At 41.2% G+C, this 26,135-nt stretch overlaps 1 protein-coding gene and 1 pseudogene across 3 annotated transcripts in view; one reads left to right on the forward strand and one right to left on the reverse strand.

Annotated features, from left to right (window-relative positions):
• The window catches only part of CUL4B (cullin 4B), a 49,484-nt gene that overhangs the window by 4,227 nt on the left and 19,122 nt on the right, over positions 1-26,135 (forward strand). The gene's annotated exons all lie outside the window — the stretch shown is intronic.
• Positions 1,089-6,245, reverse strand: LOC307096050 (large ribosomal subunit protein eL42-like; annotated as a pseudogene). The gene is made up of 3 exons: positions 6,188-6,245; positions 3,012-3,434; positions 1,089-1,157 (listed from the first exon to the last, which is right to left on the reverse strand). The product of its transcript is annotated as a large ribosomal subunit protein eL42-like (transcript).

Genomic DNA, 26,135 nt, shown 5'->3' on the forward strand with positions numbered 1-26,135 from the left:
CTATAGGAAAGGCCTCAAGAAATGCAGATATTCTCCATATACTTTTGTCTACCTCCTTCCTGTTAGCCTTTTGCCATTTCTTTTTCTTTTTGTGTTCTTACCTCCTGGGACACACCTTACACAAAAAAATGAGCTGCAGGTTGTAGCCCAGCAGCTTGGCGTGAGGGCCAGGTTTGTTTTTCATGCTTAGCAAATGGGTCTGAACTTGAAGTGTGTAATTTAAATATACTCTTAAGGACAATTAATAATTTAGACTTCTTGCTACCAACTTATTTTGCCCTATTGAATTTTTAAAATTGATTTTATGGAAAGGAAGAGACAGAGAAACATAGATCAGTTGCCTCCTGAACGCACCCTGACCAGGGATAGAACCTGCAACCTGGGTATGTGCCCTGACCAGGAATCAAACCTGCCACCTTTTTGGTGTATGGGATGATGCTCCAACCAACTGAGCCATGTTGGCCAGGGCTGTCCTACTGTATTTTTTTAAAATACATTTGTATTGATTTCAGAGAGGAAGGAAGAGAGAGAAACGTTAATGATGAGAATCATTGATCGGCTGCTTCCTGCACACCCCACACTGGGCAGCGAGCTCCCAACCCGGGCTAGTGCCCTGACTGGGAATCAAACCATGACCTCCTGGTTCAATCACTCTCAACCACTGAGCTACGGCCAGCCCGTCTGCCTTACTATATTTTTGACACAACCAATTTAAGAAGTTATTTCGCATTATAGTATCAGCAGTTTTGTATTTAAAAAAAATATATTTCAGAGTCCAGTAGTTTGAGTTTTTGCATTAATGAGTAGCTTGTGAGAAATGATGTTGTTGGAATTCACAGTTTTATATATGTTCATTTTATCTATTTAAATATGTTTTTATTGATTTTAGAGAGAGAGGGAGAGAGAAAAACATGGATTGGCTGCCTCCTGCACGTCCCTGCTGGGATTCAACTGGGCATGTGTAACCCAGGCATGTGCCTGTTACCTCTTGGTGCATGAGAAGATGCTCAACCAACTGAGCCACACCATCCAGGGCTCATCTGTTCATTTTAGTTGCAGAGGTGGTATGGTGATTGACAAATCCTAGATTAGGATCTAGTTTTGATTGCAATTACCCTTTTGATCTTGGGCAAGGAACTCGGCTTTAGTTTCCTCCTCTGTAACATAGGGGGAAAATGCCTGTCCTATTTACCTCATGGGGTTGCTTATAAGAATCAAATAAAATGTGAAAAATACCTTGAAGCACTATGATACAGAAATATAAGTCAAACTTATTTCATAAGCCAGTGTGGCCTTTTCACTTGTGGTTTGTCAATTGAGATCACCATTTCCTGTTGCTGTGAAAATTAAATGAGTCAATGCATGCAAAACACTAAGAACAATGACCAACACATGGTAATAATGCTATGTAATACCATAAGCATTACAGTGCTGATATCTTAAGTATTATAATGCTATGTGTCAGGTAGTAGTAGTAGTACCTCAGCTATTGCTTCAGGATAAACCCACCTCATTTGGCTATGTCGTTAGATTCCTTACATGGCTCCTGAGTTGTACAACAATAAAAGTAGAATTACAGAGTTAAGAGTTAGAAAGGCCTTAAGAGATCATGTGATCTAATATCTTCGTCGAGTGCACATGGCAGCCTATAAAGGTTCATCTCTTATCTCATTTAAGCATTATAGAAACCCTTTGTGAAGTAGATAGGGTAGTAATTATTATCTCTATTCTACTAACAAGGAAACTGAGTCTCAAGGAAGTTAAATAATGTGCCCAGAGTCATATATTGGCATAGCAGGAGACTCAAACTAAGATGCCCAAGTTTCTATTTCTAGTTCAGTGCACTTTCCCTACAATGCTGCCTCACTAATACACCATAGCCCTTTAAATGCCTCTGTAGTGCAGTGTTTAAAGCAAATAGTTTTACTTTAGGAGAGAAAACTCGTCATCAAAGGTGATTTTTTTCATTTGTGCATATGTAGGGTGTTTATTTGGATACACTGTACAGCATCTGTAATTTCTTTTTTTTTAAATATATTTTATTGATTTTTTACAGAGAGGAAGAGAGAGGGATAGAGAGTTAGAAACATCGATGAGAGAGAAACATTGATCAGCTGCCTCTTGCACACCCCCCACTGGGGATGTGCCCGCAACCAAGGTACATGCCCTTGACCGGAATCGAACCTGGGACCCTTGAGTCCGCAGGCTGACGCTCTATCCACTGAGCCAGACCGGTTTCGGCAGCATCTTTAATTTCTATGATGTACTTTCTTTAGTTCATATTTATGACATTGATTTTGGTTGTTAATTTACCTTGTTACTTTACCTTGAATATTTTTCTAGAGCTTTTGGGTTCAAAAATACTTTTCCTGATACATTGATTCCGTTATATCCATTTATGTTTTAAGAGCACATAGCTTATATTTTTATGTTTTTTGTTTCTTTTACTTCAGAATTATTACCTGCTATTGTTCAATTGCATTGTTCTACCTAAAATCAGTGTTATTATTTTTTATTAAATATATTTTTATTGATTTCAGAGAGGAAGGGAGGAGAGAGAAATAGAAACATCAATGAGGGGTGAGAATCATTGATCAGCTGTCTCCTACATGCCCCGGACTGGGTATCAAACCTGGGACCCTTCAGTCCGCAGGCCAACGCTCTTATCTACTGAGCCAAACTGGCTAGGGCAGTGTTATAACTTTTCACTATTTGCTTTTTTCATAGTAATTCACTACAGCTGCTAAAGTAAATTCAAAAGCAGTTGTGTCTAGCTCTTCTTTTAAAATATATATGTATTTTAATTGATTTCACAGAGAGAGAGAGAAACATCAATGATGAGAGAGAATCATTGATCAGCTGCCTCCTGCACGCCCCCTACTGGGGATCAAGCCTGCAACCTTGGCATGTACCCTTGACCGGAATCAAACCCAGGACCTTTCAGTCTGCAGGCCGACACTATCCACTGAGCCAAACCTTATAGGGCTCTTTTGTTGTTGTTTTGAACATACCAAGATTTTATTGTCATATAATAAGACAAAATATGAAGCTTAGAGCTGGATCACTTGACCCTTTCTCTTCTTATCTCCTCCCAGTTCAAAATGCTTGCATCTCTTAATAGCTAGCATTCTCTTAAATCTGCAGTTAGGCTTAATGCATTCAAGCCTCAGCACAATCTTTTTTATAGTTTTAGCCTTTTTTCGGAAAATCGGCTTAGTCTGCCCACCATAGCCACTTTGCTTCCTGTCATAAGGCTGCTTTCCCTGAGCATACAATTCTTGTACTGTGTTACTCTGTGGGGTTGATGCTTGCCACACTTCTTACAGAAAGTTCGGCGGGTTTTAGGAACGTTCACTATGTTTGCGAGAGCGCTATTGGCAGGGAAAGGTCTTTTGTTGCTTTTGACCATAATTTTATAGATGCTTCTTTGGATTCTCAGAAAGATTATTTTGAGCTGTTTAAGTTCAAAAAAGGATAAAGGAAGTAAAATTATTTCATACCATCTGGATTTCAGGTGTGTGTTTGATTTTGACTGGTTGAAATGTAATTTAAAATTGAAACAATATAGAAGTATATAGTATACCAAACAAAAGTTCTCCAAACCTCTCATTATCCATTTGACCCTCTCTCTATCCCTGATGTCACCATTTATATGACTTATATCTATGCAGAACTTTTTTCTGTGTTTGTAAAATCATTTTGCTTTAAAGCTTAAGCATGAAAGTCCCTAGGGTGGATTGCATGCACTGCTCCTAAGTTTTTAATTTCTGGAAAAGAACATGCTCTTCTGAGTGCATTAGCAGTACGCAGAGGTAGTTTTTTAGAAGTGATTTTAATTTTACTATATATATATATATATTTCAGAGAGGGAGAGAGAGAAAAACATCAATGATGAGAGAGAATCATTGATCGGCTGCCTCCTGCAAACCCCACACCAGGGATCAAGCCCTGCAACCCAGGCATGTGTCCTGACCCTGAATCAAACCTCGAATTCTTTTTTTTCTTCTTTTTGTTTTTTGTTTTTTATTCAAACCTCGAATTCTGGTTCATAGGTCAATGTTCAACCACTGAGCAATGCCGGCCCGGTCTAAAAGTAATTTTTATTTTTATTTTATTTTATTTTTGTAATCCACACCTGAGGATATTTTTCTATTGATTTTCAGAGAGAGGGCAAGACCGAGAAATATTGATGTGTTTCTCTCACACCAATTGTTTGCCTCCCACACACGCACAGACCAGGGTCTGGGATCTAGCCTGAAACCCAGGTACATGCCCTTGACCGGAGTCCAACCTAGGACCCTTTGGTCCGCAGGGCAATGCTCTATCCACTGAGGAAAATGGGCTAGGGATAAAAGTTATTTTTTAAATTATTTATTTATTTTTGTTATCTTTTAAAAGTTATTTTTAAATGAGATGATACCTGAGTATAATAATTATCTTTCCTTGACAACCTGGAACCCCATAAGAGTGAGGCAATGGTTAATGTTGTTTTGGTTTGGATTTCTTTTTGGTTAGTTGGTTTTTAATTGACTACAGATAGGAGTATGGTTAAATGCACTTCTTTTTAGTTGATTAGCCTGCTTTAGATTAGAGATCAGCCATTCATGATAACTCTGGGCAAGTTACTTCTCTAAGCCTTGGTTTCCACATTTAAAAAATGGGGAAAACTAACACAACCTATATGGCAAGGTTGTTTAATTATAAATAAAATACTGGGGAAAAGTACTTACTACAGTGCCTGCTATATATTCTGGTGTCATGGATGGTGATGATGATAATAATAATATAAATATTTGAGTCTTTAAAAAAGATATCTCTGTCTTATATTACATTTTATTATATAACTCTAAAGCCACATGTTTTCAAATTCTAAATCCACATTGAGCCAGAACAGCTGGCTGAATAAATAGATTACATTCTAAATATGTATCAGTAGATACCATTAGCCAAATTGGAAGATAATAGAAAAAGAGAGGAGCTCTCTAGGAACAGTGTCCCTCTGCACTTTCTCAAGAATGTATCTTGTTTTTACATGTGGTAGCTTAATAATTACAATTTTGGTCTTGGCATGTGACTTTTTTTTACTAAATATTTTAAATAATGGGGTTATTTTCCTCATGTTCTCAGCCTTTGTATGAATAGCTGTGCAGTGTTTTTAAATCATCTACCATTCTCGGAGCTGGCTACATCTGTATTTTTTCAGTTTTTTATATATGAAAGTGTAACACTTATTTATTTATTTATTTATTTATTTATTTATTTATTTATTTATTTTGGTTAATCATCACCCGAAGATATTTTTCCATTGATTTTTAGGGAGAGTGGAAGAGAGGGAAAGACAGAGAGAAACATTGATGTGAGAGAAACACATCGATTGGTTGCCTCCTGCAGGAGACCCGACCAGGGCCTGGGCCAGGGAGGAGCCTGCAATCCAAGTACGTGCCCTTGGGCGGAATTGAACCCAGGACCCTTTGGTCCGCAGGCCAATGCTCTATCCAGTGAGCCAAACCAGCTAGGGCAACATTTATTCTTAATATAAATGCCTAGCTATTATCTTTAGAGGCAAGCCTAGTCCATTATTCAATTCTGATGAAAAGAACTTTGTATTAATAACAGGAACTCTTGCTTGTTTAGCTTTTTGTGAAATAACTTAAATAATGAACCTTTTTATTAATGATTAATTTATTGAGTAAATGACCACAAGACTGGAAGCAAATAGTTTTTCCATTTCAGTATATAGGTTATTATCCATTGTAAAATCTGGTTGTTTAATTAAGCAGCCAATGGTTATAGGAGAGCAGTTAGAGTCTTAGCAGAGATGGATACGTTCTATATTGTATTTTATGTACATTTAACTTGTCACACTGTTGGTGTTTTTAAGCTTAGTCTATCATATTATGTAGTGCTCTTTTATTAAAGTATAGTTGACGTATTTTTAGGAGTACAACATAGAGATTTGACATTTGTATACCTTATAAAATGATCACAATAAGTCTAGTTACCATCTACCACCATACAGAGTTATTATAATATTATTGACTATGTTCCCTATGCTGTACATTACATCCCCATTTTTCACCCATCTTTTAAACCCCCTTCCCTCTGTCAACTATCAGTTCTCTGTAGGAATCTGTTTCTGTGTTATTTTTTGTTTGTTTTTAGATTCTACAAATAAGTGAAATCATACGGTATTTGTCTTCCTCTGACTTTTTTAACATAGCATCATACCCTCTAGGTCCATTCATTTTGTCACAAATGGCAAGTTTTCATTCTTTTTTATGGCTGAGTAATTTTCCTGTGTGTGTGTGTGTGTGTGTGTGTGTGTGTGTGTGTGCGCGCGCGCGCGCGCGTGCGCCACTACATCTTCTTTATCCATTCATCTATTGATGAACACCTGGGTTGTTTCCAAAGGAGACATACAGATGGCCAACAGACACATGAAAAGATGCTTAACATCCCTAATCATTAGGGCAGCAATTTTTTTTTTAACAAGCTCCCATATTTAAAAAAAAAAAATATATATATATATATATATATATATTATTGATTTCGGAGAGGAAGGGAGAGAGATAGAGAAATAGAAACATCAGTGATGAGAGAGAATCATTGATTAGCTGCCTCCTGCAAGTCCCCACTGGGGATCGAGCCCACAACCGGGGCATGTGCCCTTGGCTGGAATCGAACCTGGGACCCTTTAGTCCTCAGGCCAACGCTCTTATCCACTGAGCCAAACCGGCTAGGGCAGGGCAGCAATTTTCAATATTTTATAATATACATATATATTTTGGTATGCTACAGAATTTTAGTAACTAGTTTATGTGTGCCATGAGATGAAAAAGGTTGAAAATCGCTGTATTAGGGAAATGCAAATCAAAACCACAATGAGATATTAACTCATACTTGTCAGATGGCTATTATCAAAAAGACAACAAATAAGTGTTAGTGATGATGTGGAGCAAAGGGTACTCGCCTGCACCATTGGGGAGAACATAAATTGGTGTATCCACTATGGAAAAAAAGTATGAAGGTTCCTTAAAAATAGAACTGCCAGTCCTGGCTAGTGTGGCTCAGTGATTAGAGTGTCGGCCCTCGCATGGGAAGATTGCAGGTTCAGTTCTGGTCAAGGGCACGTACCTGGGTTGCAAGTTCATTTCTGGTCCTGGTTGGGACACGTGTGGAAGGCAACCAATCAATCTGTCTCTCTCACATGGATGTTTCTGTCTCTCCCTCCCTTCCACTCTCTAAAAATCAGTTGGAAAAAATATCCTCAGGTGAAGATAAAAAAAAAAAAAATAGAGCTGCCATACGACTTTGTAATTTCACTTCTGGGTATTTATCTAAAGGAAATAAAACACCAACTTGGAAAGATATATGTGCACCCCTATGTTCATTGCAGCATTATTTACACTAGCCAAGATATGGAAACAACCTACGTATCCACTAATAGATGAATGTATTGCTCTTCCTTTTATTGAATTATTAATACTATCCCTGCTGCCCTAGCTGATTTGGCTCAGTGGATAGATTGTCCTCCTGTGTACAGAAGGGCCCTGGGTTCAGTTCTGGTAAAGGACACATGCCCGGGTTGTGGACTTGATCTCCAATAGGGGGCATGCAGGAGGCAACCAGTCAATGATTCTCATCATTGATGTTTCTATCTCTCTCTCTCTCCCCCTCTCCCTTCCTCTCTGAAATCAATAAAAAATATATTTAAAAAATACCATCCCTGCTACTTTAAAAAAATGTGCAACTATAAATTCTTAGGCCTTGATAATCATAGTCTTAATTCCTCCTTCCTATATGTAAAAAGAAAAATAATTTAGGTTTCATTGTCTGTCTTCCTTTCTGCAAATTCTTAGTTTTTGCTATATTGTATATTTAAAAAACACATTTATTTATTTATTTTTATTCCTCACCCGAGGATATTTTTCCATTGATTTTTAGAGAAAGTAGAAGGGAGTGGAGAGAGAGAGAGAGAGAGAGAGAGAGAGAGAGAAACATCAATGTGAGAGAGAGACACAGATTGGTTGCATGCACGCCCAACCTGGGACTGGGGATCGAGCCTACAACTGAGGTAGGTGCCCTTGACCGGAATCAAACCCTGGACCCTTCAGTCCACAGGCTGATGCTCTATCCACTGAGCCACACTGGCTAGGGTGATTGTTAGTCATTTTTATTAGATGTAAAAAGAGAGTTAATGTAGGTTTTATTTCTGTGTTAGTTGTTGAAAAGTTTTTTGATGTATTTTGTTTCTTTAAACATATGGGTTGAAAAATAAGACACAACCCATTAGGCCAATGACCAGAGTTCAGCACCATGGTGGGAATTTAATATCTTTCTTATTTCTGGCATTGTTAAATTAGAAAAATTTCTAGATTTCCTCCCTTATTATTTTTAAGTCTTTTTTATTTAATCCTCACCCAAGGATATGTTTATTGATTTTAGAGAGGGGAAGGGAGAGAGGGAGGGAGAGAAAGAGAAAGAAACATCTATAGGGTTGCCTCCCATATGCCCCCTACCGGGGGTCCAACCTGCAACCTAGGTATGTGCTCTGACTGGGAATTGGATCCACAACCTTTTGGTATAAGAGATGATGCTCCAATCAACTGAGTCACCCAGCCAGGGCACTATGTTTAATTCATTATTTTTTGTATCTTTGTATTGTTTATCCTTATTTCAGTAATCTTTTTTATTCTAGTCTTCTCACCCTCATTTCTACTCCTTTCCTTGTTACAAATATAATCTTTGCTTTTGCTGTTTCTTAAATTCTGTGTTCCTCAAAGCATCAATTTTCACCTTTTATAGTTTTGCATTTCACTTCCTGTATATTTATATTTTCTTTGGAGTGATTTTTTTCTTTTAGGAAAACATATTTTTGATATGACATATGTGGATATTTTTGGGGGGAGGGACTAGGATTTGGAGGAAGAATGTTTTTATTTTATACCCCATTACCTTCAAAAAAGATTTAAGGCAGCATTTTTGCCAGTAATGATTATGAGCTTAAGTGAAAAGATAGTTTTACTTGAGGGAATTGTGTAACTCTACCTAGAATCTGTTTAATACAAATAGTTGCCTGTGAAATGAGGTTATTTTTATAATAATTAATCTAGATCAAACTTCCAGGGATTTCTAAAGTGTTCAGTAAAATGTAAAATAATTGTACATATCTAATAGTGCATTTCAAATATCTGGTATAGAATAGAATTTATCTCAAACTCCTAAGTAGTGATTTAACTTCTTATGCATGTTTCTATCCCAGCACCTAACAGGATACAGAGTACTTAGTAAAGACTCAATCCTTGTTGAGTCAGTGACTGCTTCCTGTGTGCAAAGCTGGACAGAAGCCATGGGCATATAATGACCTCTTAGTTCTTTCCCCTAAGGTGCTTATATTCTAGTATGTTCATGACATTAGTAGTTTGTGACCAGCAATTTTTTAAAGAAATAAAATAGAAAATATCAGAGAACATAACGCATAGTAATGATTCATTGTAGTTTCATGAAGATTTTGTTTTAATTACATACATTTATTTACTTACTAGAGGCCCGATGCACAAAATTTGTGCAAGAGTAGGCCTTCCTTCCCCTGGCTGCTGGCACCTGGGACTGGGCTTCCCTGGCAGCCCCGGCTTCGTCTAGAAGGTCATCCGGAAGGACGTCTGGTCTAATTATCATATTACACTTTTATTATTATAGATTTATTTATTTAAAATAATTTTTATTAATTTTTTGAGAGAGAAGGAGGAAGGAGAGAGAAACATTGATTGGCTGCCTCCTGCACACCCCCTACCGGGAATTGAGCCTGCAACCCAGGCCTGTGCCCTGACCACATAGGCCAAGGCACATACATTTATTTTAGGTACAGTGGATTATGACATAAAATGTATTTCTTACTGGGGCTTCTCAAAAAAGTTTGGAAGCCACTGTTCTAGCACACATAACTGTCCCTAACAAACCTTGCTTGAGAGTGAGGAAAGCAGCCCTACCCGGTTTTGCTCAGTGGATAGAGCGTTGGCCTGTGAACTGAAAGGTCCCAGGTTCGATTCCGGTCAAGGGCACATAGCCGGGTTGTGGGCTCGATCCCCAGTGGGGGGCTTGCAGGAGGCAGCTGATCAATAATTCTCATCATTGATGTTTCTATCTCTCCCTCTTCCTTCCTCTCTGAAATCAATAAAAATAAATTTTTTTAAAAAGGGAGGAAAGCATGCCCTGACCGGTTTGGCTCAGTGCGTCGGCCTGCGGACTGAAAGGTCCCGGGTTCGATTCCGGTCAAGGGCATTTACCTTGGCTGCGGGCACATCCCCAGTGGGGAGGGGGGTGCAGGAGGCAGCTGATTGATGTTTCTCTCTCATCGATGTTTCTAACTCTCTCTCCCGCTCTCTTCCTCTCTGTAAAAAATCAATAAAATATATTTAAAATAATAATAATAATTTAAAAAAATAAATAAAATAAAAAGGGAAGAAAGCAGAGTGTTTAGATTACAGGGTGTGTAGAAGATTATAAACAGACGTGAGCTAAAACAGTACATAAGCCTTGAATGTCATGCTGAAATAAAAAGTGTGGTGTGGGGCAGGGAAATAGAAAGGATCTTATTAGATAAGGCAAGTAATTAAGTGTTTGAATACTAAATATATTTGCCTGGGTCAAAGCCCCCAAAGTATTATAGATTATGTAGTTGAAAAGTTTCACTTCCACCCCATCTCCCAACACCCAACTAGTTTCCCTCTCCACAAACATTACTAGACAGAGGGTATCTTTCCAGAGATTTTTTTTATGTATGTAAAAACAACTGTGTTTTTATTCATTTTCTCTTTTTTTACATAAATGATAGTAGGCCATGCACCACATTACACTGTTCAGTTCTTTGTATTTTTTATACCTATTGTGGAATTTCTCTGTAATAGTACTTGAAGAGCTTGATGAAAAGTTGTTGAGGAAGGGAAATTACTGGATCTAGTCCATATGTTAAGCAGTCAAAGCTAAACTAGAAAAGCAGAGTGTTCTCTTCCAACTTGACCTTCAAAATTCACCTTAGATGTACCTGCCATTCCTGCTTTTTTTTCTTTTATTATTAATTTTTTTAAAATCTTTTTTGTTGAGATTATTACAGATGTCCCTCTCTTTCTCCCTATTGTCCCCCTCCACCTGGTTCCCACCCCAACCCAGGTCTTCACCACCCTATTGTCTGTGTTAAGAGGTAATGGATATCCTATCTAATAAAGAGAGAATATGCTAATTGACTGTCACACCCTCACAAAATGGCGGCACCCACAGCCAATAAGGAGGGAATAGGCTAATTGACTGCCACGCCCTCAAAGATGGCAGTGCCCAGTCCCCTCAGCTCCCCACCCCCCCAGGGCTGGCCCGAGGCACAGGCAAGCCTCGGATGGCGGCTTCCCAGCCCCCCAGGGCCGGCCCGAGGCGCAGGCAAGCCTCGGATGTCAGCTGCCCAGCCAAACAGGGCCGGCCCATGGGAAAACCAAATGACTGAACAAGCAGGCTACTTGGGGCGACCAGGCCGGCAGGAGGGTTAGTGAGGGACGATCAAATGACTGAACAGCAGGCTGTGTCGACCAGGCCAGTGGGGGGGCTGTGAGGGGTGACCAGGCTGGCTGGGGTGCAGTTGGGGGTGACCAGGTCAGCAGGGGGGGCGTTTGGGGGTGACCAGGATGGCAGGGGGGGGCAGTTAGGGGCAACCAGGCCGACAGGGGAGGTAGTTGGGGGTGACCAGGTCGGCAGGGGGGACAGTTAGGGGTGACTAGGCTGGCGGGGGGGGGGCAGTTAGGAGCGACCAGGCTGGCAGAGAGGGTCCAGTTGGGGGCGACCTGGCCAGCAGCAGGGGGCAGTTAGGGGTAATCAGTCTGGAACCGCAGAGGCAGTGAAGGGAGATCAGGCCGGTGGGGCGCGGGCAGTTAGGAGTGACCAGGCAGGCAGGCTGGTGAATGATTAGGAGCCAGCGGTCAGCAGTCAGACTTCCCCTGAGGGGTCCCGGATGGGAGAGGGTGCAGGCTGGGCTGAGGGCACCACCCCCCATGCACAAATTTCATGCACCGGGCCTCTAGTATGCACATGCCCATACTAATCTTTTTGTTGATATTATTACAGATAATATCTCTTTCTCCCTGCCCCCCTTCCCTCTGAGAATCATCAGTCTGTTCCATTTCCCCTGCCCCCCTTCCCTCTGAGAATCATCAGTCTGTTCCATTTCCATGCCTCTGATTCTATTTTATTCACCAGTTTATTCTATTCATTAGATTTCCTATTGGTTTATTTTGATTTTTAGATTCAGTTGTTGATAGGTATGTATTTGTTGCCATTTTGTTGTTAATATTTTTTATCTTTTTCTTCCTCTTCTTAGAGAATACCCTTCAGCATTTCATATAATACTGTTTTGGTGGTGATGAACTCCTTTAACCTTTTCTTGTCTGTGAAGCTCTTTATCTGACCTTCAATTCTAAATGAGAGCTTTGCTGGGTAGAGTAATCTTGGTTGTAGATCCTTGCTATTCATCACTTTGAATATTTCTTGCCACTCCCGTCTGCCCTGCATAGTTTCTGTTGAGAAATCAGCTGACAGTGGGTACTCCCTTGTAGGTAACTGTTTTTCTCTTGCTGCTTTTAAGATTCTCTCTTTGTCTTCTGCTCTTGGCATTTTAATTATGATGTGTCTTGGTGTGGTCCTCTTTGGCTTCCTCTTGTTTGGGGTTCTGTGCGCTTCCTGAACTTGTAAGTCTATTTCTTTCACCAGGTGGGGGAAGTTTTCTGCCATTATTTCTTCAAATAGTTCCTCAATATCTTGCTCTCTCTCCTCCTCTGGCACCCCCACAATGCGAATGTTGGTATGCTTGAAGTTGTCCCAGAGGCTCCTTACACCATCCTCACATTTTTTGATTCTTTTTTTATTTTTGCTCTTCCGAATGGGTGTTTTTTGCTTCCTCATATTTCAAAGCATTGATTTGATTCTCAGAATCTTCCACTCCACTGTTGGATCCTTGTACCCTGAATATTCTTTATTTCAGTCAGTGTATGCTTAATGTCTAACTGGTCCTTTTCCTTTTTTTTTTTTTTTGGAGGATTCTAAAAGATTCTTGAGTAACCTTATAACCGTGGTTTTGAACTCTATATCCAGTAGTCTGCTCTCTTCCATTTCTTTCATTTGCGACATGCCTCCCTGTCTCTGCATTTTGGCTGCTTCCCTGTGTTTGTTTCTATGTATTGGGTAGAGCTGCTATGTCTCCTTGAGTTGGTAGAGTGGCCTTGTATAGTAGGTGTTCTATAGGGCCCAGTGGCTCAGCCTCCCCAGTCACCTGAGCTGTGAACCCTTTGTGGGCTGGGTGCACAGTCTTGTAGTTGAGACCTGATTGCTGTTGGTGTCATTAGGAGGAATTGATCTCCACGCCAATTGGCTGTGAGGACCAGCTGTGACTACAGTGGGAGAGCTGCTGTGCTGGAGACCTCCCCCCTATAGAACAGGACTTGGTTCAGTAGGGCTTTGGTGCTTACTGACTCTGCCCGTTGAGTATGTTGCGTATGGGTGTGTAGAGTTGTAATCTGGTATAGTCTGACATTGACCACTGGATACTCTGGCTCTTGGGTCTCCAGGGAGATGCAAAGTCAGCCAGTGCCTGGGGCCACCCAGCAGAAGCTACAGAGAGATCTGCAGATTCCTTCTCTTTGTATCGGGTTTAGAAGTGCCCAGATGAGGCCCAGCTATGAAGCAAGGCAGGCTGGTGCTGGTGCTGGGTCTTGGGCCTTTTATTGATAGGTTTGGAGCTCCCTGACCCAGCTGCAGTTTGAGACATTTTTACCCTGAGCAAGGAAAGGCCATTTGTATGCAAAAGCTGATACACACAGTTTAGGTGGGATTGTAAATTGCATAAGGTGGGGGTCTTAGCGAATCACCAGGGTGGAGCAAACAAATGGCTGCCAGTCAGCCCTGTGACCAGAGAAGTCCAAGCATAGGAACAATGATCCCTGCGAGTACCTCCATCTGGGAGAAAGCCACCCCCAAGTTCCTGCCTCAATGCCAGACAATCCAGTTCCTCCTTATATGTGTCTGTGTTCCCCAGAACCTTGTCTTTGTGCTGGAGTTTAGAGGAAGCAGGACCTTGTAAGGTCAGTTCATGGTGCTGGCCTTTTAACCATTTGTACACCATAAGCGTATATAGACACAAGCAGTGGACCTTCCCCACACACCGCCCGCATCTATAGCCGCAAACTCTGGTCACCCAATTTAAAAACCAGACTTTTTAGTGACATTTCTGGGTTTGTAAAGAAAATTGTGGTAAACTTAAATTCGTAAATATTCCAGTGCATATGGAAGAAATGGGGATGGTTTCCATTTTGGACGCGTGGCAGTTAACTGGTTAAGAGGAACAACTGGGTCTCCAGCATCCTCTGGGTCACTGAGCCCCAATCCACAGTTTTTTACAGCCCATAGTTCTTACTGCCTGTAGGGACTTCTTTTCCCAGCTCTGGGACCCTGGCCTGGGGGTCTGGTGTGGGGCTGGGACATCCTTCTTTGGGTGGCCTGTGCAGAGATAATCTACCTCCTGATTAAAAAAGCGGCACACGTGGGTGCTGGACAAGCCTGTTCCGCACCTCCTACCAATCTCAATGTGCTTTCTTCTTTACTTCTCCAATTGTAGGACTTTTTTTTTAAATTTAAGAAAAGTATTACATATGTCTCCTTTCCTCCCCATTGACCCCCACCCCCCGGCACTCATACTCCCGAAGGCAAGCCCCCACCGCCCCAGTGTCTGTGTCCATTGGTTATGCTAATATGTATGCATACAAGTCCTTTGGTTGATCTGTAACCCTCCCCTCCCCTGCCATTTGTCTCTGGATCTATTTTTGTTCATCAGTTTATGTTGATCATTATATCCCAGACTAGAGGCCCGGTGCACGGGGGAGGGTGTCCCTCAGTCCAGCCTGCACCCTCTTCAATATGGGACCCCTCAGGGGATGTCCAACTGCAGGTTTAGGCCTGATCCCTGTGGAATCGGGCCTAAACCTGCAGTTGGACATCCCTCTCACAATCCGGGACCGCTGGCTCCTAACCGCTCACCTGCCTGCTTGATTGCCCCCTAACTGCTCCCTTGCTGGCCTGATTGACACCTAACTGCTCCTCTGAGGGCCTGATTGCCCCCAAATACCCTCCCCTGCTGGCCTGATCACCCCCAAGGCTTTTATTAGTATAGATATGACCCTGCACAGAAAATTTTACTAACCCTGCTATACATTAAGGGCTTGGCGATTGAATCATTAGGACCAGACACCAAGATTTCCTTTCTTTGAATAGTGGACGGAATAATTATCTTGTCGTTAAGTTGCCCGGAAATTAAAATGAGATAATGACTTAGAAAAGTATAAAAGTATAAAAGCACCATATAAAGACAACTGTCTTTTTAATGAAGTGGTAAAATGAAAAACACTATTTTTATTCTCCCCTTCCTTTACAGCTTTTATTTAAACTTTGAAATTTATAAAAATTTCACTCCAATTTTCATTTCTTTACATTCAATATTATTCTGTATTGGTTTCAGGTTTTATATTAGTTACAGAATAGTGGTTAGACAATCATATACTTTACAAAGTGTTCCCCGATATTTCTAGTACCCACCTGGCATCATATCATCATTACAACACTATGGACTATATTCCCTATTTAAGTGACAATGGGTTTACAGGTTCCTTTCAGTCTTTCTTTTGTGTTGCTCGTCCGTCCTTTTCTTTCTCACTTTTCCCTCATTTTCTTTATATAGTATCTCAATTGGCCATCAAAACTCAGTGAAGGCACTGGGACACGCTTCATCCATTTTACAGACCAGGAAACTGAGGCCAATTCCAGTTGGCTGTGGAAATTGACTCAGCACACAGGAAGCCCTCAGAGCCCTGTTCTTTGTGCTTCCTAAGGGGCAGCCGCCCGGCAAACAGAACAAACCTTCCAGTCAGGCTTCCGAGCCTCTTTCTCGAGCACCTCTTCATTGCGGATGCTCCACATTCTTTCCTCTCCCCGTCCCTCCCCCCCATTCTTTACTGCCCCCGCTTCTCTGGAGCAGGTGGAAGGCTTCGCACTCACTGCCTAGGCATGCTCTGCCATGGGGCAGGGTGTCGCAGGCTTGCTTTTGGGTCAAGGCAGGAGCAGGAGTCACTGCCTCTGAAGTGTGAAGGCTGCCTGAGCGAGGCCCATTAGCACTGGGAGCTTCTCTGAATCACATCAGTCAATCCAGTACCCTGCAGTGCAGCACCCCTCCACTGAGGTGGCACCACCCCTCAACCCCCGCCTCAGGGGTGAGGGTCCTTGCCCTTCTGCCCAGGAGTCCTTCCATGCCCCTTGATCCCTGGATGGGCCCACCGCGTCTTGGGGCCACTGCAGAACCTCTGTCTCTCTGCAGATGAGGCAGATCCCTGCCCTGGATCTCCGTGAAGCTATGAATCTGTGGCCAGAGGCCCGGTCTGCGTTTCAGCAACCCCATGCCTGCAATGTTCCCAGGGACCCCCGGGAGCGGCTAGGCGGGTCTGGCCTCGCCTCCCCGGGGCCGCGATTGTCCCAGGGACCCCCGGGAGCGGCTAGGCGGTCTGGCCTCGCCTCCCCGGGGCCACGATCATCCCAGGGACCCCCGGGAGCGGCTAGGCGGGTCCGGCCTCGCCTCCCCGGGGTGGCGCTGTTCCCAGGGACCCCCGGGAGCAGCTAGGCAGGCCGCTGCTCCTCTTGGGGCCTGCAATGGACCCAGACCCCTCCTGTGCCGTCTGGCGCTGCCCACCCCACCGCCTCCCCTGCCGATGGACTGGGACCTTGTGGGCGGTGTCTGGCGCTGCCCACAGGGCCTCCTTCGCCCCCGATGGACTCGTACCCCTGGAAGCAGGCCATGGTGCTGCCCCCCTGCCTTTGTATGCAAATTAACCGCCATCTTTGGTGGGTTAATTTGCATACTCACTCACTCTGATTGGCTGTGGGCATAGCGAAGGTACGGTCAACTTACATATTTGTCTATTATTAGGTAAGATATGAGTAAGGTCATGTGATATTCATCTTTTTCCAACTGGCTTATTTTGCCTAGCATAATGCTCTCCAGGTCCATCCATGCTGTTGCAAATGGTAAAAGTTCCTTTTTTATAGCGGTGTAGTATTCCATTGTGTGGATGTACCATAGTTTTTAATTCACTCATCTGCTGATGGACACTTAGGCTGTTTCCAAATCTTAGCTACTGTAAATTGTGCTACTGTGAACATAGGGGTGCATATATCCTTTCTGATTGGTGTTTCTGGTTTCTTGGGATATAGTCCTACAAGTGGGGTTACTGGGTCAAATGGGAGTTCCATTTTTAACTTTTTGAGGAAAATCCATACTATCTTCCACAGGGGCTGCACCAGTCTGCATTCCCACCAGCAGTGCAAGAGGGTTCCTTTCTCTCCACATCCTCCTCAGCACCTGTCCTTTGTTGATGATAGCCATTCTGACAGGTGTGATGTGGTCTCTAGTTGTTTTGATTTGCATCTCTTGGATGATTAGTACTTTGAGCATGTTTTCATATGTCTCTCGGCTTTCTGTATGTCCTCTTTAGAAAAGTGTCTATGTAGGTCCTTTGCTCATTTTTTGATTGGATTGTTTATCTTCCTTTTGTTAAGTTGTATGAGTTCCCTGTAAATGTTGGAGATTAAACCCTTATCTGAAATAGCATTGGAAAATATGTTCTCCCATGCAGTGGGATTTGTTGTTTTGTTGATCATTTAATTTGCTGTGTGGAAGCTTTTTATTTTTATGTAGTCCCATTTGTTTATTTTCTCCTTAGTACCCAGTGCCCTAGGAGCTGTATTGGTAAAGATATTGCTATGACATATGTCTGATATTTTGCTGCCTATGGAGTCTTCTAAGATATTTATGGTTTCCTGTCTTACATTTAACTCCTTTAGCCGTTTTGAGTTTGTTTTTTGTGTATGGCGTAAGTTGGTGATCTAGTTTCATTTTTTTGCATGTATCTGACCAAATTTCCCAGCACCATTTTTTGAAGAGACTGTCTTGACTCCATTGTATGCTCTTGCCTCCTTTGTCAAATATTAATTGAGCATAGTGGCTTGGGTCGATTTCTGGGTTCTCTATTCCATTCCATTGGTCTATATGTCTGTTCTTGTGCCAGTACCAGGCAGTTTTGAGAAGCGTGGCTTGGTAATATAGCTTGATATCTGGTATTGTGATCCCTCCAACTTTGTTCTTCTTTCTCAGGATAGCTGTGGCTATTCAGGGTCTTTTTAAATTCCAGATGAATTTTTTGGAGAGTTTGTTCTAGGTCTTTGAAATAAGCCGTTGGTATTTTAATGGGGATTGCATTGAATCTGTAGATTGCTTTGGGTAGTATGGACATTTTAATGATGTTGATTCTACCAACCCATGAACACGGTATGTTCTTCCATTTGTTTATGTCTTCCTCCATCTCTTTTTTTCAACGTCCTAGTTAAGTTTTTTCCTAGGTATCTTGATTTTTTTGGTGCAATGGTAAATGGGATTGTTTTTTTAGTTTCTCTTTCTGTGAGTTCATGATTGGTGTATAAAAATGCCATAGATTTCTGGGCATTAATTTTGTATCCTGCTACATTGCCAAATTCATTTATTAAGTCTAGTAGTTTTTTGATGGAGTCTTTTGGGTTTTCTATGTACAGTATCATGTCATCTGTGAATAAGGACAGTTGTACATCTTCTTTTCCAATTTGGATGCCTTTTATTTCTTCTTCTTGTGTGATTGTTATGGCTAGCACTTCCAGTACTATATTGAACAGGAGTGGTGAAAGTGGGCATCTCTGTCTTGTTCTTGTTCTTTGGGGAAATGGATTTTGCTTGTCATATAAGGCTTTTATTATGTTGAGGTACGATCCCTCTATTCCCACTTTGCTGAGAGTGTTTATCAAGAAAGGGTATTGGATTTTGTCAAATGCTTCTTCTGCATCAATTGATATGATTATGTGATTTTTATCTCTCAGTTTGTTTATGTGATGTATTACATTTATTGATTTCCAAATATTGTACCATCCTTGCATCCCTGGGATAAATCCTACTTGGTCATGGTGTATGATCTTTCTAATGTAATGCTGGATCTGATTTGCTAGAATTTAGTTGAGTATATTAGCATCTTATGTTCATCAAGGATATTGGCCTGTAGTTTTTTTGTGTGGTGTCTTTATCTGTGATTTTGTGATTAGGGTAATGCTGTCTTTATAGAAAGCACTTGGAAGTGTGCCTTCCTCTTGAATTTTTTGAAATAGTCTGAGGAGGATTGGTTTTAGTTCTTTGAATTCTTTTTTAGAACTCCCCTGTAAAGTCATCCAGACCAGGGCTTTGGTTTACTGGAATACTGGAAGATTTTTGATTACTGCTTCAATTTCTTTGGTAGTTATTAGCCTCTTCAGGATTTTGATTCTTCCTGATTGCGGTTTGGGAGCTTGTATTTTTCTAAGAATATGTCCATTTCGTCTAGGTTGTCCAGTTTGTTGGAATAGAGTTGCTCAAAGTATTTTTTCATAATGCTTTGTATTTTTGTGGGATCAGTTTTACTTCACCTCTTTCATTTCTGATTTTGTTTATTTGGGTCCTCTTTCTTTGATTTTGGTGAGCCTGGCTAGAGGTTCATCAATCTTGTTTATCCTTTCATAGAACCAGTTCTTGGTTCTGTTGATATTTTGTATTGTGTTTTTTGGTCTCTGTGTCATTTATTTCCACTCAGATCTTTATTATTTCCTTACTTCTGCTTACACTGGGCTTTTCTTGTTGCTCTCCTTCTAACTCTTTGAGTTGTAGGGTTAGGTAATTTATTAACATTTTTTCTTGTTTTTTGAGGTAGGCCTGTAGAGCTCTGAACGTCCCTCTCAAGATTGCTTTCACTGTGTCCCATAGATTTTGGATTGTTGTCTTTTCATTGTTATTTGTTACTGGGATGCTTTTTATTTATTTTATTTATTTTTTAACCCATACATTGTTTAATAGCATGCTATTTAGCCTCCAAGTGTTTGTTTTTTTTCATTGTTTTCATTGTAGTTGATTTCTAATTTTATGCCATTGTGATCTGAGAAGATGCTTGATATGATTTCTATCTTCTTGGATTTGAAGAGACTTTGCCTGTGTCCCAAAATGTGGTCTATCATTGAAAATGACCCGTGTGCAATTGAGAAGAATGTATATTCTGTGGCTTTGGGGTGAAATGTTATGAAGATATCAATTAATTCCATCTGATCTAGTGAGTCATTTAGGATTGATGTTTCTTTCCTGATTTTTTATTTAGGGCAGTGGTCAGCAAACTCATTAGTCAACAGAGCCAAATATCAACAGTAAAACGATTGAAATTTCTTTTGAGAGCCAAATTTTTTAAACTTACACTTCTAACTCCACTTCTTCAAAATAGACTCGACCCGGCCGTGGTATTTTGTGGAAGAGCCACACTCAAGGGGCCAAAGAGCTGTATGTGGCTCGCGAGCCGCAGTTTGCCGACCACGGGTTTAGGGGATTTCTCCAGTCGTGTCTGGGGTATTAAATCCCCTACTATGACTGTATTGCTGTCAGTCTCTCCCTTGATATCTTTCAGAGGTTTTTTTATGTAGTTGGGTGTTTTTGTATTGGGTGCATATATGTTTGCCAGAGTTGTATCTTCTTGTTGAATTGCTCCCTTTACTATTGTGAAGTGGCCTTCCTTATCTCTTGGTTTTTTTAAATTTTATTTTATTTTTTATTCTTTATTGATTAAGGTATCACATATTTGTCCTCATCCCCCCTTATCAGTTGTTATGGCCTTCACTTTGAGATCTAATTTGTCAGATATAATAAATATTGCTACTCCTGATTTGTTTTCATTTCCATTTGCATCAAAAAATTTTTTTTTTCATTTCTTCACTATCAGTCTGTGTGAGTCCTTTGTTCTGAGGTGGGTCTTCTGTAGACAGCAGATATATGGGTCATGTTATCTTATCCTTTCAGCTAACCTATGTATTTTGATTGGGGCATTTATTTCATTTACATTTAAAGTTATTGATAGGTACTTGTTTGTCGCCATTTTTATTCTTTATGCCTGTGTTCCTTCTTCCCTTCCTATTTCTTCTTTTAATAGTGGTCCCTTTAGCATTTCTTGTATTGCTGGTTTGGTGGTAATAAACTCCCTTGGTCCTTTTTTGTCTGTGAAGCTCCTGATTTCACTTTCAATTTTGAATGATAGCCTTACTGGGTATAGTATTCTTGGGTTCAGACCCTTGCTTTGCATGACTTTGTATATTTCATTCCATTCCCTTCTGGCCTGATGTGTTTCTGTTGAGAAGTCAGTTGATTGTCTGATGGGAGATCGCTTATAGGTAACTTTTTGTCTCTTTCTGGCAGTCTTTAAGATTCTTACTTTGTCGTTGGTGTTTGCCAATTTAATTATAATGTGCCTTGGCGTGGGTATTTTTGTGTTCATCTTGTTTGGGACTCTGTGAGCTTCTTGGACTTGTGTGGGGTTTTTTCTTTCCAATATCAGGGAAGTTGTCTGTCATTCTTTCTTTTTTTTTTAAATTTCTTTATTGATTAAGGTATCACATATTTGTCCTCATCCCCCCATTCCCATCCCACACCCCTCCCCACGCATGCCCCCACCCCCCTGTTGTCCTTAACCACTGGTTAGGCTCATATGCATGCACCATGCACACAAGTCCTTTGGTTGATCTGTCATTATTTCTTCAAACAGGTTTTCTATTCCTTGCTCAGTTTCCTCTCCTTCTGGGACCCCTTTTATGCGGATGTTGTTTTGTTTCATGTTGTCCCAAATGTCCCTTACGCTCTCCTCCTGTTTTTTAAGTTTTTTTTTTTTTCATTTTCTGCTCTCTCTAGTTATTTTATCCTACCTTGTCTTCTAGCTCACTGATGTGGTCCTCAGCTTCTTCTAGTCTACTGTTGATGCTTTCTATTGTGTTCTTTGTTGCAGCTATGTCATTCTTCATTTCTTCTTGGTTCTTCATTTCCTCTTGGTTCTCACACATGTTGTTGAGTTTGTCTTCCATCCTTTTCAGCGTCCCTATGACCATTGCTCTGAATTCTTTCTCTGACAAATTGCTTGCCTCCATTTCATTTACTTCCTTTTCCGGTGATTCCGCCTTTTCTTTCTTATGGGTGCTATTTCTTTGTCTCCCCATTTTCGCTCCTCTCAAGGTGACTGTTTATGTGGCTCACTCTCTACCGCGTTGACTTAGAGGCACAAAATAAAACTCGACAAGACACAACACAGAGGGCACAAAACACGAACGTATTCACGATAGCAATAACCCCAAGTAAAGGTGACCACCAGGGGAAAGAGAATTAGGGTAGAGAAAAGAGCCCAAACATGATACTGAGAAAAGGAAAGAAGGTAAGAGAAAAAGAAAAAAAGAAGGGGAAAAATATGTATATAGGGAGAAAACTCCAAAAAACCAACAACTAATCCAAACAATGCGAACAATAAACACCCAGAAAAGAAGGAGGGGAGCTGAATCAGAAGAGGCAGAGCTTATTTCCAGAAGGTAAGGTCAAGGAATTGAATGAATGGGGTGTAATGGCCATGGTTCAGTTTAGAGAGGGTAGAAAGAGAATGAGTTTATAAGAAGAAAAGGAAAAAACAAAATAATAAAAAAGTAGAAAGTAATAATTGAGAAAAATTAATTAAAAATTAAAATTAAAATAATAAAAATATAAAAATAAAATAAAGTGAAAAAATTTGTTTCTTAAGTGAAAGATAACAAAAAAAGTGAAGTAGTAAAGTTCGTTAGCTTCATTGGAGCTTCAGTGTCTCATGGGGGCTGGTTTAAGACCCCTCTATACTGTTCTGCCTGCCACATCTCAGTTTTCTGTCAGATAGTCACCACAGTGTTGAAGTTCCCAGTGATCCACCGCTCCTCTGCCACGACCTTAGTTTCAAGCAGACAGAACCAATCTGTCCAATTTGTTTTTCTGCCTGCTTTCAGTCGTATTTACAGAAGCGTCTAGTTCTGACATGGCCCCTAGGTGGCCGTATTTCTGTATTAGTTTCTGGGATCAAATGGCCCCTCAACCTAGTCCCCCAGGGCTCCCTGTGGGTATTTAGAATCTTCCTTTCCCTGGGGCGCTCAAGACGGTGTGGCTGCACTGCTAGAAGGTGCCTGGTCTTCGGAGAAAAATGCTCAGGATTGAGGGTTGGACTGTCCCAGAGCTGGCTTCCTGCTCATCTGTCCCTCTTCTGCTCCCCAGTTTCCTCAAAAACCACCTTCCCCTGCAGTCTTGGTGAGTGTTTTTTTTATTTTTTATTAATTTACTTTTTTTTAAATTTACTTTTTTTTTCTTTCTTTCTTTTTCAGTGAGTGTTTTAATTGAAAGATCCTATGCACTGGGTTTAGCTAGTAAAAGCAAAGAAGTTATAAAGACAGAGCAACCACACAGCCTCACGTCTTTCTCCCCCCAGCACTGTGCAACTGGTATAGAACTTCAGGCTGCCTTTCTGGGTGCAGTTTCCCACGGCTGTGGGCTTAGATCTAGAGTCCCCCATTGCTAGCAGCCCTGTGGACCCCCTTCTACATTTGAGGGCTACACTGACCCCAAGAGACAGGGATTTGGTGCAATGCAATCTCCCTCTAAGACTCTAGTTCCCGCTGCACACGCTTTTCCCTCCAGCCCAGATCCCTGATCTCACCTCTCTCCAGGCCATCTCTGACCTTTCCGTCAGTGGATTGCCTCACCAGCTGTGTTTAATTCCCCAATTCCGGGTGGTGGTTATCCGATTCAGTTGTTTCTTCTATCTGCTCTGTGAGAAGGCGCAGGACCCATCCGTCTATTCAGCTGCCACCTTGTCTCTCCCCGGACAAACGTTTTAGGCTCCTGTGGCCGGGTAGGCTGGAGTCTCGGTGTTGGTAGGTTCACAGCTGAGGCAGGTGGTCCCTGGGCTTTGTGGCTGTAGGGTCCTGGGTGGTATCCGAGGTTTCCCTGGGTGAAGGTAAGGCTGGGCTTTCGATCACAGCTGATCTCCCCTTCAAGATGGCAAGGTCTCTGCGGCAGAGCCAGCTGCTCTGGGAGAGATTGCAGCGGTAGTAGAGGCTGCCTGGCCAGGGGAGCCTGGTCCACCAGTCCCTGACAATCCTGTGGAATATAACTGTCCCTCACTCACAAATACACACACTCCCCACACATCCACGCACTCTCCTTTTGTTCTTTCACTCACTCACACTGTCTTGCTCACTGCTGTCCTGTTGGCCGTCATCTTACCTGTTCCCAGTTGTAGGACTTTCATTCAGCCAGCTTTCCAGCAGTTCTGGATGATGGTTGTTCTGCATTTTAGTTGTAACTTTGATGTGGTTGTGGGAGGTGGCAAGTACAGGCGTTTACCTACACCGCCATCTTCCAAGAACTGTATCCATCCTGCTTTTCTTTCCTCTCTAACATCTTAAACCACCTTCCATCTAAACACAGGTGAGGCTGTTTGCATTTAAAGCCCAGATTACTTCTCTATTTCTCACTTTTCCCACCAGCTCTCTATCCATTTCCCTCTGGGTCTTTTTGGACTCCACCTCTTTACCTCTGCTCAAGAAATCTTTCCTGACTTGCCTCTGCCCCAAAGACTGGATTAGGGGTCACACCTCTATGCTTATCCCTATCACAGCATCTAGCACAGTGTATTGTAATTGTATGTTTTCTGGCCAGTTTTCTCCTTACATCATAAAAGCCTCTTCTATGTGCAGCACACATTGCTAGTTAGAGGTATGTTAGTGTTTTTTTGTGTTTGGTGTTTTTTTTTTTTGAGTATTTACTATATTCACCTAGTTCAAAGCCCAAAAAGTATTAACGAACACATATCAGTAGAGACTTGAACACGTGGTCTCGTTCTGTCATTAAGGAGAATTTGGGGACAGGATATACACATGAAGACATGTGGTATTGACTCAGTGACGTCAGTGTGGTATGCCAGGTGAGTCACTAGTTGCTGAGGCAATTAAGGAAAGCTTTATTGGAAGGAGGACCTAGTTGAGTAGTGAGAGAATATGGTATCTTGTGTGAGAAGATAAATAGATGTGTTGAGGACTACAATATGGGAGAAGGAGGAATACAGCAGAAGGGAATGGAGAACTAGGACTTGGAGAAGTACTGGAAGTGGGTGGGAAATGTGGACAAGATGAAGTAGAAAGACAGAATCTAAGCAGGAAAATGAGAAATGCTGAGAAAATGAGTCCCTCAAAAGGATCACCTTGATACAATGAGAAGAATCCTAAAGGAGGAAGGGGGAGAGTCCATAGAGGACCAATAAATATAAAGACACCTTTTAGACATTTGTGGCCTAACCCTAGGAAAGTGGCCTTTTTATTCCTCCTTAGCTGCTGGATCTAATTGGACTGCTGTTTTCTGGTGAGTTGTGACTCCTTTCCTCCAATGGTATAAGTGGTTTCCTTTAAGCTTTCTTTTCATTTGCTAATTCATTTATTGGACCTGCATACTGGCAATATGACTAGCAACTACATATTTATAAAATCCCACTTCAACCAACACAACTTGGATGCTCCTTTAGAGTCAATTTTAATGAAATTTTGCCTTCTGTTATGGTAAGACAGGAAATCCTGATGTTATACTTAAGTCATAACTAGTTGGAATTATAGATTATATCGGAGCTCATCCAAAGAGTTTTACCCAGGCTGTTGTTTTAAATTTGAAAGTCTTTTGATATGCATAACAAGAAACTCATTGAAATCTGAAGTTTGTCCTTTTAGGAGCTGAGTATAAAAGAAGACCAATTCAACTATTAGAATGAAGTAAAAATACAGTCATTTTTATAATTAATGTTTATTCAGTTCAAATTTTGAAACATATTTATTTAAATATTTTAAAACTGAAATGTTGGAGAAAATTCTTAGTAGTTATAATTACATCATGTTTATAATACTGCTAGAATTAATTTCTGCATTCTGTTCATGAGAACCAAATTATTAATAAAATTTTATTCAGTGGTGGTCAGACTGCCCAACCTTTATGATGAAAATTGGTGAAATTATTTTTTAGGCACAAAATGGACTTCTGCTTATGAAAACAATGGACATTTTAAAGAACAAGACAGCATTTATATGTAGCAGTTGTTATAAATTGAATGTCTTCACCTTCACGTGGGGGAGAGGGGCTTGGCTTGATTCCC

This window comes from Cnephaeus nilssonii (genome assembly GCF_951640355.1).
Source record: "Cnephaeus nilssonii genome assembly, chromosome: X".
In the NCBI taxonomy this organism is placed as follows: Eukaryota; Metazoa; Chordata; class Mammalia; order Chiroptera; family Vespertilionidae; genus Cnephaeus; species Cnephaeus nilssonii.